Below are 12,570 nucleotides of genomic sequence, written 5' to 3' on the forward strand. Positions count from 1 at the left end.
CTAGGGCAGTCTGGGGCCAGTTGAACCTGGCAGGGTGAGGAGGAGGTGCAATAACTGCAGGGAAAAAACCAGACCAGCCTTGCTGCCCTCCTCGCCCACCTGAAACAAAGCCTGATTCGACGGAGGGCCAGGACTCCCGGCTTTAGACCCAGCCTTGCCAAGACTGGCTGTGTGACCTTGGGCTGGTCATGCAGCCTTTCTGAGCATCATAAAATGTGGAAGTTGTTAGGATACTTCCAAAGTCCTTAGAGTTCAAAAAAGAGTCTCTAAGCATTGGAAGCTCAAGACAGCCAGAGATACTACAAGGAGTGTAAAAAGCCAAGAAAAGTTGGAAAAGAAAATGCCAGCTTTCAGCAAAAGCTCCTCACTTGAGCACACAGTGCCTGGGATGATTTCTAACCCCAACTGCTGCCACTGTGAGCTTGCACAGCCCTCTATAGTTTGTGGGATAGGCTTGCACAGCCCTCTACAGTCTGTGGAGTAGGCACCTCTGGGTCCTGCCTGTGAAGCCCACCGTTTCCAGGCAGGAATCCTGAGGTTCTCTGTCTGCTACCTCTGTCCCAGAGCAGACCAAGGCTAAAGAACAGGCCCCATGGGGGAAGGGATGGAGGTCTGCACCCCCAAATTGCCACAGAGGACACGTGGCAGCACAGAGCCAGCTGCTGGCACCAGGCGTGGGGCAGGAAAGATGGAGCAGAGGCAGGCACAGGATGGCAGGTTGTGGGCAGCTGGGCAGAGCTTCTGAATCCCAGATCCCGCAGCCCAGGCCAGGGCTGGCTGCCAGTGGCAAAGCCAAGAGACGGAGGGGAGACGGTAGGGAGGCCTGTTAGCTACTCACCCCGATGGCTTCCTTTGGGATCAGTGTCCCCATTCACGGAGAGGAGGCTGAGGCTCAAAGTTAAGCTCCTTGCCAAGGGCTCAGAGGCTCGGATTCAGAGTCAACCTGAGCCTGAGGTTGGGAGCTGAGGGCTGAGGGAGGGTCTTGTGCCCAGCGAGGGCAGGGGGCATCTGTCTGCTTCACGGGGCAGTCCTTCATCCTTGGCACGGCACCAGCCTGTGGTTGGTGCCCAGCTACCCTCCAAAAAAAGAAGGTGTAATATTAGCTCCGTTTTACTAATGAAAAGAAACAGAGACTGAGCAAGCCAGGGACTCAAAATTAGCAAGTGGCTGGTGTTCAAACTGAGCTCTTTTGAGGCCAAATCCTGCTCTTCCTACCAGAACTTCCCTAGCTTAGGGGGAACCGTGAGCGAATCGTACAGGTCGGGGGAACCTGAAGGAGTGGCGGGAGCCTTTATTTCAGGACTGGGGGCACCGCTTTGCCCTGGGAGGGCAGGGAGTGGATGGAGAAGGGGTTTAGGGCAGCCCACGTCAGAGCAAGGAGAAGCCAGGAGAGAAGTCGCGGAGGCTCCTTCCATGCTGGAGCCCTTGCTACCTCCCCAGAGCCACCAGCACTCAGGAAGAGTGGGGTGCAGAGGCGCGGGCTCCAAATAGCCCCTCCTGGGGACCTTCTCTGGGGACCAGGACCACCCACTCCAGGGGCGCTTGGGACAAAGGCACAGTGCCAGAGTTCCTGTGGCCTCCCTAAAGCCCCCAAAGGCTGTGAGAAAGAGTCAAGAGCCAGTGCCATCTCCATAGCCAAATTCCATACGTGGCCGTCCTTCCGGGCTGATACATAAACAGAATGCAAGTACGATCCGGGACCCAGTGGGATTTTTAATGGAAAAAATGATCCTAAATGTTCATATGGAAGAAATAGTCTGTGAGAATTGGCAAGAACTCTTGGAGGAAGCACAGTTATGAAGGAGGAGCCCTGTCAGATATTAAAGCCCCATAGGAAGGTTCTGTAACTAAGAAGGAAGATGACGGCCCAGGAAGCGACAAATCAAGGAGGGGAATGGAATGGTGAGTTCAGGAACCTGGCCAAGTATATTCAGGAGTTTAGTAAATGACAAAGTATAGTACAGATATGGTTAACTTTTTTTTTCATCCCCTCCTTCTTTGCTTCCTTCTGTGCTTACTGAGCACCCATCAGGTGCTAAGAGAAAGGGGTGTATTTAGTTAGCATTAGCATGTTCTGTGCCAAATGCTCTATGCCATGTATATTCTATTTCAGTCCACTCAGCAAACATCTATTGACCTTTATTTCTTACCTCCTATAATCCCCATAGCAGTACTATTAAGCAGATATGATTCTTATTCCCTTTCATAGATGTGAAAGTGAAGGCTCAGAGAGGTTAAGTAATTTGCCCAAAGTCACACAGCTAGCAGGCAGTGGAGCAGGGATGTGAACCTGCGTCCAGTTCTCTGCAAAACAGCCCCCTGCCTCCCTGGCCTTCTTACTTGTGCCCTGAGAGATGCAGAAATGAGAGGCCCATGGTCCATTGCCCGCAGAGCTTATGGGCTTGGTGAGGGAGGAGGTGCCTATCCCCACATCTGAGAGAGGGGCAGCAGGAACGATGTCGTCAGGAGGGGGCCTGAGAGCAGGCGCAGCTCTCAGCATTGCCGGCCTCAGCAAGGCCCTTGGCACTGCGGGCCTCGGCTTCCTCGTTTGTGAACCGGGACGAGCGGCCTCAACAGCAGGAGGGAAAACTCTCAGAAGTGTGGAAGCAGGTCAACAAATGCTGTGAGCAACATTAGGTCTGCGGTGGTCTCTGTACAGTCTACAGGTGGAACCCAGGCCCTGTCTCCCACGGAAATGTGGGTGGGAGGCACATGGGTGTGCAAGTGTCTGTGAGAATGTCAGCTGCCTGAGGGTCTAACCTCCCAGGTTGTGTGTGAGTGTACAGGTTTGTGAGAATGTGGTATCTGGGTGTTGTGGCCTCCATGACATGTGAGTGTGCAAGGGTGAAGGGTCTGTGAGAATGTGGTGTCTGGGTGTTGTGGCTTCCATGGTGTGTGAGTGTGCGAGGGCTCATATATTGGGTTCAGAATACAAACGCCTTCTCCACTCTTAGGACTAATCACAAATAATGTGAACCTGGGCATGTGACCAAATATCACCTTTAGGAAAAAGGGGGCACGTGCACACATGCCTCTCGCACCTCCTGCTTATGGCTGGGATCTGAGGGTGCTGCCACAGCACTCCCAGGCCTCACGCCCATCACCTCCCAGTTGGGAGCCTCCTCAGGCTTCTTGAATGTCTCTCCCAGCCCGGACCCCTCTGCCCACCGCTTGTCGAGACGCCTGCACGAGCGCACACTGAACGGAGATGTCCACCTTAGCACAGCGCTTGGCAAGGGTGGCCCACAGAGTGGGCAGGAGAGCGGACGAATGCAGCTTCCTGGGGGACTGACCTGGACCCCAGGCTCATCAGCAGACTCACCTCCCCTGAGGCGTCTGGAAAGGGCCCTTCCCGGGGCCGGTGAAGCAGCCCAGGGCTGGAAGCTGCCTTCGGCTCCGAACAGAAGTCCTGGGCTTCTTCCCAGGAAGCTCTGCCATCTCCCGGGGCCGCGGGGAGGGGGCACTCCCCACCTGGGGTCCCAGCACGGGAGGCGGGCGTGCACCAGCCACGCCCAGGGTGAGACCCAGCAGGGGCTGGGAAGGCTGCCAAGCCCGGCCAGGAAGCCAAAGCAAGGTCAGGCTAGAGCGTCACGATAGAGCCGTGTAACGCTGCACACGTCCACGAGCAGGGCTCCCTTTGACACGTTTGCCCATTCCTTCCACAATCCCTACCGAGCCCCTTTCTGTCCAGTAACAAGGATGATAAAAAGGCTCACCTTCATCAAGCAGGGCATCCTAAGTGCTCCACAAACATCGACTCACCTGACGCCCACGCTCACCTGAGAGGCGGGTCCCATCACTGGACTCTAGCCCTGCGTGTCCACTTGGCCACCTGAGGCTACCGAGCGTCTAGAATGCGACTGGTCACATTCGAGATGCGCAGTAAGTGTGAAACACACACCGGATTTCAAAGACCTGGTATGCATATGAGGATGTAAAATTCTCCCTAATAATTTTTATATGTTGACTCTAGGTTGAAATATCTCTAACATATCGGGCTCAACAAAATATATTATTAAATTTCACCTTTTTTTCCTTTTACCTTTTTAATGTGGCTATCAGAAAATTTTAAATTCTGCATATGGCTCACGTTCAATTTTAGTAGACTAGAAAGACACAAGCATACCTACAGCTATGATAACAGGTGTGGGGGGTGAGAGGCTATGTGGTGGGATCTCATCCCAGCTCCTCCACTGATAAGCTGTGCAACCTTGCACGAGGAACCCAGCCTTTCCCAGTTGGTTTCTTTCTCTGTCAAAAGACATAATGCTAGTACTCACTTCTTGGAGTGGTTGCGAAGGTTAAAGAATTGAATGGGAATAAAGCACAAGACGTCCCTGGCACATCCAAGGGAAACATTTACTATTGTTCCAATAGCAGGTGGAAAGAATCCCACCGTGAGTGGGACAGCTCAGGCTGCGGACAAATCCAGGTCCCAGGGAGCAAGGTAGTTTATGAAGACCCTGGGCACAGCACCGGGGTGGGTGGGAGAGGGGCAGCCTAATTCCTTGGCTGGACCGGAGTCAGTACTGGGGACATTTTCTGAGGATCCCAAGATTCCCACACCCTGGCCAGCTACCCTGGGACATTTGAAGGGCAGTTGATGAAAACGCCCTTGGATTATTGTGAGGGAGAAAGAAATACCGAGGCTGCTGCTGCCATTTGGAGGTGCGATTTTCTTACAAGGCGAGAGAGTTCCGTGGGTTCATGGCTGTTCAGTTATTTTGTTCAATCGGCACTAACAGTCCTTCCTGTGTGCTGAGCCCCTTCCTCTTCCTAGACATGCGGTGTGACGGTCTGCTCTTCATCCTAACTGTCGAGGATGGTTCCAGGGTAGGAGGCAGATTCTTAACTCGGCAGTGAGGGGTCTGGTGAGGATTCAGGGAGAGGCGGAGGGTCAAGGCTGTGGGGATGGCGGAGAATGTAAATGCCAGGTCTGGCCCTGACTGACGGAGGAGACGGTCTCTCCTCCAGTCTGACTTTCTGCTAGTCTGCCGCCTCTCCTGTCCACGAGAGAAGGGGAAGTTGGAGGTGGGAAGAAGAAACGGGCCTCTCAAAACATGCATAATGGACCTTCCAGCTGGGCTGGGCCTGGGGGGCGATACCATCTGCTCCCGACCACCCCCAGACTCCCAGTCCAGGCAGGTCCAGGCTTGGGCCGTTGATTGTGGATCTGCTAAACCCTGGTGGGGAGTGGAAGGGGGAGGGCGAGGAAATGAGAGCCCAGGCCCCAAGGAGAGGAGGGAGGGGGAACCTGCCTGCCCCTCGAGATCCTGCACTGGGCCTGAGAGTGGAGAGCAGGGCGTGTGCCTGTAGCCTGCTGGGAGCTGGGTGTCGCTGGGGAACCAGCAGTCTAAAGGTAGAGAAATACTCTGAGGGAGCAGGGCTTGTAACCCTGCCCTTGGAGTATACAATAGACTTGACGTGATGACTAGAAGAGCAGGAAAAATAATTCACGGATGTGTGACTTTCGGCAAGCCACTGGCCATCTCTGGGCTCATTTTCTCACCTTGAAAATGAAGAGGTTGAACTTGAGCCCTAAACTCGCTTCTAGCTGGAGCCACGGCACAGTGCTAGAATCCACTCCCTCATCCATTAGGTGGATCCATTATTTAACGGCAGGGCTCACATGTGATCACTCTGGAAGGCTTGCTAGAGAAATGCATGCTGCTGCTACTCCAGAGTGGTGCTGGCCTTTGCACCTGAAAAGGTGTGCCCAGGGCTCTGGGATGCCCCTCTAGCTAGGCTTCCTCCCTCTCAAGTTGTCCAAAAAAATGTTCCCCTCATGGCCCACATCTCTTCTGTCAAGCCCTCAGGGTGTACCTGATCTGGGGGGTCCATACCACACGCATAAAACTAAAACCCACCGGCAGCTTCCTGGCCAGTGGGGCCCACCATCTCAGTGTTTTCCCATCAGCCTGGTCGTTAGAATCCCTGGGGAGCTGTGTGCACAGGTATACCAGACCCCCTGCGGATCACTGAATCGGACTGGGAAGGGGTCCAGGACTCCAGAGTTTTAACACTTCCCATCCTCAGATGCTTCTTGAGATTTCACAAGTCGGGGAAGCATCTTTGTAGATAATCTGTGGGATGTTATGGAAGGGTCTTGGGTCTCTGCCTGCCTCTCCCATCTCAGGGAATAATGCTGCATCTGCCCCATCTGAAATCTGGGGGCCATTACCTGCCCTGATCCCTGCACCTGCGGCTCCCAGCTCCCCACACCTCCACCAGGGGGAGCTCTCCCACCGTCAGCCCCTCCCACCAACACCCCTCCAGGGATTTGCTCCGGCCTCGGGTTCCAGTCCATGAGAGCAGGAGGAAGGAGAAGGAACCTGCCATGGATGATCTGGACTATAATCAGAGTGTTTAGATGCAGAAAGGGGATCGCCTCTCGTGCCCCCGCTTCTGGCCAGTGACGTGGGAATTTACCTCTGAGCTTATCTGCGCCCAAGGAGGCAGGTGGTCGGAAAGGCCGGAGAGCTGGCCTCGAATGCTCAGCGGGTGTGGCTTTACCTCCGCTGAGAGCCCGGCCCAAGCCTCATCCTTTGGCACTGCTCCTGGTTCACCTTCTTGCCTCCTTCCTGGGCCCTTCTCCTGAACACGCATGTGTCCCCACCTCTGCACACCTGTCCATGCTGTTCCTTCTGCCTAAACGTCTTTCTGGCTCTTCTCTGTCTTATGACATTCATGTCCTCTTAACAGACACCCTCGGGAGGGGGGGGTTCTTCCCCACCGAGCCAGGGGGAGCTGCGGGCTTTGTGTCTCGTCCTTCTTCTCCTTCTCCTCCTCCTCCTTCCCTTTCTCTTGCCCACCCCCTTTTCTTTTGTTGTTTTTACCATTCTTTAAAATGTAAAAACCATTTTCTGCCCTTACAAAAACAGGCTGTGGACCGAATATGGCTCCTGGGCTGGAGTTTGGACCCCTCCCCTTTAATGGCCTCTTCCCATTCCCTGATGCTTTGGCCTCAGCCCTTTGAACTTAGTGGATGCTTTCTTTATGCTTGACGAATGAGTGAACGAATAAATGCATGGATTGGGAAAGGCTATGTCCTAAGAGGGCTCATTATTTGGAAGGAAACTTGGCTTCTTGCCCCTTTCTAGCCTCTCCACATGAAAAAAACCAGCTCGCCCCACCAGAAGCTCTCACGACTCTGTTTATAAAAAACCAATGAGTAGAAAGTCACAAAAACACCTTCCTCATCCCATCATGAGCCAAAGCAGGGTCGGTCCCTGGGCCTTCTATACTCTGGAAGTCGCTGCCGTGGGAGCCGCGGCCCGGGAGGTGCGTGATGGGGACCCGCAGTCCCAACGCCCAGCCGGACAGTCTCCCTGGGGTGGGAGCCAAGCGCTTTCCGAGAGGGCGGTCTGAGCAGGACCAGGCTCCGGGCCCCACCGGGAGGGCTGCCCGCATCGGGAGAGGGCGTGCAGGGGCCCAGGCCCGGCCGGCGTTCCCCCACTCCCCCCCGGGCCTTCTTCGGTGAAGGAGCGGCCCGAGACCGCTTCCAGGCAGGGCCCCCTCTCCGCAAGCCCCAGGCCCAGCGGGGCCGGCTGCGGTCGTTCCCGCCTCGACGCTGCCCCCTAGTGGTCCCCGTGCGGCCTTCGGGCCCAGAAAAGAGCCCCAGGCCGTGCGCGCCGGCGCCCCAGATCCGCCGGCGCTTGGGCACCCGGGAGGGGAGACGGGGCACCCGGTCCCTGAAGGGCCCCCAGGGGTGACTGTCTCCCCTTCCGGGCGCCCTGCCCGCCCGGGCTCCGCTCCGTTGCAGCCCTCACCACCCCGCGTTGCAATCGTGTCTTTCACTGGACCGCGCGCTCCCTGCCGGCGAGGACCACGTCTTGTGCATGCTCCACGGGTGGGAGATGGAAGGAAGGAATGAAAATGAAGGAATGAGTGAGGCAGCATGGCAATTAAGAGAGGGTTCCTAGGGGGCACTGTGGGGTCATATACCACTTCCCAACTGCGAGACCTTGAGCAAGTTACTTCGCCTGGGTTTCCTCATCTGTGAAATGGGAAGAGTAATAGTGATGCTCTTGGGGCCGCAGGAGGGTGCTGTCATCGCAGCCATTTTACAAATGAGGAAATAGAAGTTCAGAGAGGGTGAGCACTGCCCCAGGTCACAGAGGGTGGGGGGGAGGGGATCAGTTCCACCCACTGCAGAGGGGCCTCTGCCTCCCCCTCACCCCCATGCCATGCTCATGGATAAACCTGTGCTTCTCAGAAAAGGTTAGCTCCATCTCCTCCCTCATCAGAGGGGACGTCCGTCTCAGGTCCCATGGGTGCTGCACCCACCCAACCCCACCAAGGCCAGCCCCCTGCTTTCTGCTTCCATGCCTCCCACCATGTATTTTTTATAAAAATGATGTAAAACTGCTGCACAATGTTCTAATTACAGACTTACATATTCCCAAAGGAAGAGGGGTTCATTTCCAGAAAGCTAGAACCCACTGTAAAATCTATAGTTACCACTCACATTTCTTTTAAATTCGGTTTTATTGAGATATATTCACATACTATACAGTCATCCATGGCATGCAATCAGCTGTTCACAGCACCATCAGAGTTGTGCATTCATCACCCATATGTATTTTTGAACATTTTTCTTACACCGGAAAGAATAAGAAGAATAAAAAATAAAAGTGAAAAAGAACACCCAAATCATCCCCCCATCCCACCCTATTTTTCATTTAATTTTTGTCCCCATTTTTTCTACTCATCTGTCCATACACTGTATAAAGGGAGTGTGATCCACAAGGTTTTCACAATCACACTGTCACCCCTTGAAAGCTACTTTGTTACACAATCGATTTCAAGAGTCAAGGCTACTGAGTTGCAGTTTGATAGCTTCAGGTATGTACTTCTAGCTATTCCAATACCTTAAAATCTAAAAAGGGTTATCTATCTAGTGCGTAAGAATGTCCACCAGAGTGACCTCTTGACTCCATTTGGAATTAAACTTTATTTTGTTTCATTTCACATCTCCCTTTTGGTCAAGGAGATGTTCTCATTCCCATGATGCTGGGTCCAGATTCATCCCTGGGAGTCATATCCTGCCTTGCCAGGGAGATTTACACCCCTAGAAGTCAGGTCCCATGTAGGGGGTAGGGCAGTGAGTTCACCCACTGAGGTGGCTTAGCTAGAGAGAGAGAGGGCCACATCTGAGCAACAAAGAGGCACTCAGGGGGAGACTCTTAGGCACAGTTATAAGTTTAGCCTCTCCTTTGCAGTAACAAGCTTCATAAGGGCAAGCCCAAGACAGAGGGCTCAACATACCAAACCGTCAGTCCTCAATGTTTAAGTTACCACTCACTTTTAAACATCTTTTCAAAAATATATATGCAGCATATCCTATGTCACATTTCTTTTTTTTTTCTTCAGAATTTTCATCATCTTAAGTGTGTCCATTAGAGTGTGACTGAAGGGACCGATTTGTTCTCTTGAACCTGCCTTCCGATCACCCTCTTTGTCTACAGGGATCTCATCATTGGGAGCTGCTCTTGCCTCCCCCTTTTATTCCATTTTTCAGTCATTTTAGCAAAGCATCAAGGGCAAAGTACAATAGCATTTTCCAGGAACTGCCCAAGAACTGCTTACTGAGCAGGGTGTCACTTGTGAAATCCCAGAGTGTGCCTTCTTCAGGTCTACCTGGGATGTGTTGTGAAAGGTGGTGTGTGTATATATGGGGGGAGGGGGGTCAGTAGACAGTGCATGCAAGTGTGGGTGCCCAAAAGTCAAGTGCTCACAACAGGAAGACAGCCTAGACCCCCGTTTTAGTTCCCTGGCTGCTAAAACACATCCCTCACCATGGGTTAGCTTAAACAATGGGAATCTGTTGGCTTGTGGTTTTAAGAATAAGAGAAGACCATAATGGAGGCTTCAGCTCCCTAAAGACTGTGGTGTTCTGGGGCTGGCTGCCGGTGAGCCTCAGCCCTTGGCTCTTCTGTCACGTGATAATGCATGTGGCTGTATCTTCTCCTTTCTCTGCTGGGTGACATTGACTTCCAGCTTCTGGCTGTTCCCCAGAGCATCTCTTTGTCTGACTTTCACTTTGTAAAGAAATAATCCAGATTAAAGTGCAGCCTGATTCAGCTGGGCCACAACTCAACTGAAGCAACACCTTAAAGAGATCCTATTCACCATAACCCCACACCCACAGGACCCTGGTCGGGGCCTGAATGTGCCTTTTGTAGGGGACACGAGGCTGTCCCCAACAACCCTCAGCCCTGTTCCCTTCCTCTGCCCAGTGTCCTACGCCCCTAAAAACTGTGAGGGGCACAGATCAAACTGCTGACTCTGGGCCCCAGCCTAGAATAACTGAAGCTGCATCTTCAAAGTAGGGTCCAGGGACTGGTATTTTAACATGTTCCATAGGCCACTGGTTTTCAAAATTTGCTGCCTTTAGCATCAGCAGGGAGCTTTGAAAACTCCCAGTGCCTAGGTTCCTTCTAGACCAATGAAATCAGAGCTTCTGGGGGCAGCATCTGCCCCCCAGTGTTTGTTAAAGCACCCCCAGGTGGTTCTAACATGCAGCAAAATTTGGGAGCTACCTCTGCAGGTGATTCTGCGGTGCAGCCCTGTTTGAGATTCTCTGACCTGGGTTGTTACGAGGGGGGTGCTGAGGAGGGGGTGGGGGTCTGGCGAGCAGCCTGAACGGGTTGTGTTCAGAGGCTGCAGCCAGCAGAACTGGGAGGGGCCGGGCTGCACCCCTGTCTTGGGCATCCTGCCAGAGAAGCATCTCAGGACTTGCTGCCACCTTCTTGTCTTCCCCATAAACACAGTGCTATCTGCAGGAATCTAATTCTAGAAACACATCGTAAAGGAGACTTTTATGTGAACCACAGCAATTGGAAGTGCCCGAGGCTGGTCTTTACTTTCTCTGGCCTTCCCTACACGGCACATTCCTTGCTTTGTAATTTTTTCCCCTTTTTTTCTTCTTAGCTTGCACTGTTGGGAAACAATAATGTAGAATCCATATTGCATTGAGTTTGCAAAGAACTTTTTCTTCATCTGTATCTCTGGGTAGCTGGTGGTAGATAAAGGACAACAGTCAAGACTCTGGGGAAGGGGCAGAGTTTGGGGCAGGTTCCTGCCTGTGGTTGGGGAAAGCAGGGACAGGCTCCAACCCCTCAAAAGAAACTGGATGCTGGTAAGAGCCTCATGGGATCCTAAGGGCCTGGGCAAGCATTCTGGGGTTCTAGGAAAAGCCCCAGTCCCAAAAAAGAAAGTACCATTTGAGAGAGCCAAGAGAAATCTCTAGACTATTGTACAGGCCTCTCCTTAATTCCTGTTTGGCTGTGAAGAACTTGCCTCCAAATCTTTGTATTCACCAATTACCTGACTCCCAGGGTATTTGTGGATAACCTTTCTGCTTTATGGGTTTTGTCCCAATGCCTATTGCTTAAACAGGAATGGGTTTTTTGCTTTCATTTTGACAACGAAGAATCACAAGAGTCAGACTCTGATTGTCCATCAGAAATAAGGGCCCAGGCCTGGCTGAAGGGCCTGAGCTCCGGGTCTCTGGGGCAGGGCCAGAGCCCAAAGAGCAGCCAGCTCAGCGCAGCAGAGGCCAGGGGACAGTGATGGTCACCTGTGGGGCGAGGGCGCTGACCCAGAGGCTCCCTGCAGGCCCAGCTGGGGGTTTGGGAGTGACCGGGAGATGCACTCTCGTTCACTGGTCAGGGCACAACGGCTCCTCCGGGCTCTCACGAGCAGGGACTGGCGCTGATGGGTGACGAAGGCACCAATGGCTGGTCCTTGGGTAGTGGAGAAAGGGAGGAATCGATGCTGCCTCGGGATTTGGTTGGCTTCCCAAATGGATTTGCAAGGGAATGGGAAGTTCAATTCCACGTGGGATCTAAGGAGCAGAAGTTCTGAGGAAGCCCCTCAGCTCTGATCCTCCAATCCTTCCTGGGCAAAGAGAGGCATTACCTTGATGACAGTGGTCCACTTACCAAGGCAAAGGGCAGGTGGGCTTTTCAGACCTTCTAGGCATTCAAAATGGCTGATGTCCTGAGTGAGGGAGAAAGACAAAGGGAGCAAGGGAGGGAGAGAGAGAAAGGGAGAGAGGGAGGGAGAGAAAGGGAGGGCAGGAGGAGGGAGAGGAGAGCTGTATCTAGCATTAAGGTTAGAGGGAATTGGAGCACCAGGGAGGAAATGGGGAAATGGGCTGCTCAGCCTGTTTGGAGCACAGGAAGGCTGCAGTTGGATGAGTGTGGGGTGCCAGGGGTCACGCTGGAATTAAGTCTAGAAGAGCAACTGGGAGCCCCCTAAGAAGTTACCACCCCCACCCCCACATCCCCAGCTGCTGCCTGGAGTTTCTCAGTCAGGCCGTTTTACTGGAAGCCGATGCCGTGGGTCCCGATTGCAAAGGCCACTTGCCTTCTGAGAAGCCGTCTCCGCTCCCAGCAGACACGGCCATCCCTCTCTCCTCTGGGCTCCCCCAGGCAGGTCCTCTGCGTTCTCCGTGGTAACCCCAGCACCTAGCACAGTGCCTGGCACAAAGAAAAAACTGACTGGAGAGGTGTCGAGTGAACAACTGAATGGGATAATGAATGTGTGAACCCATCATTATTGCAT

At 53.3% G+C, this 12,570-nt stretch overlaps 1 protein-coding gene across 1 annotated transcript in view; it reads left to right on the plus strand.

Moving 5' to 3' along the window:
• Window positions 1–12,570, plus strand: part of CCN4 (cellular communication network factor 4) — a 32,684-nt gene that overhangs the window by 232 nt on the left and 19,882 nt on the right. The window lies entirely within an intron of this gene.

This window comes from Choloepus didactylus, chromosome 14, assembly GCF_015220235.1.
Source record: "Choloepus didactylus isolate mChoDid1 chromosome 14, mChoDid1.pri, whole genome shotgun sequence".
In the NCBI taxonomy this organism is placed as follows: domain Eukaryota; kingdom Metazoa; phylum Chordata; class Mammalia; order Pilosa; family Megalonychidae; genus Choloepus; species Choloepus didactylus.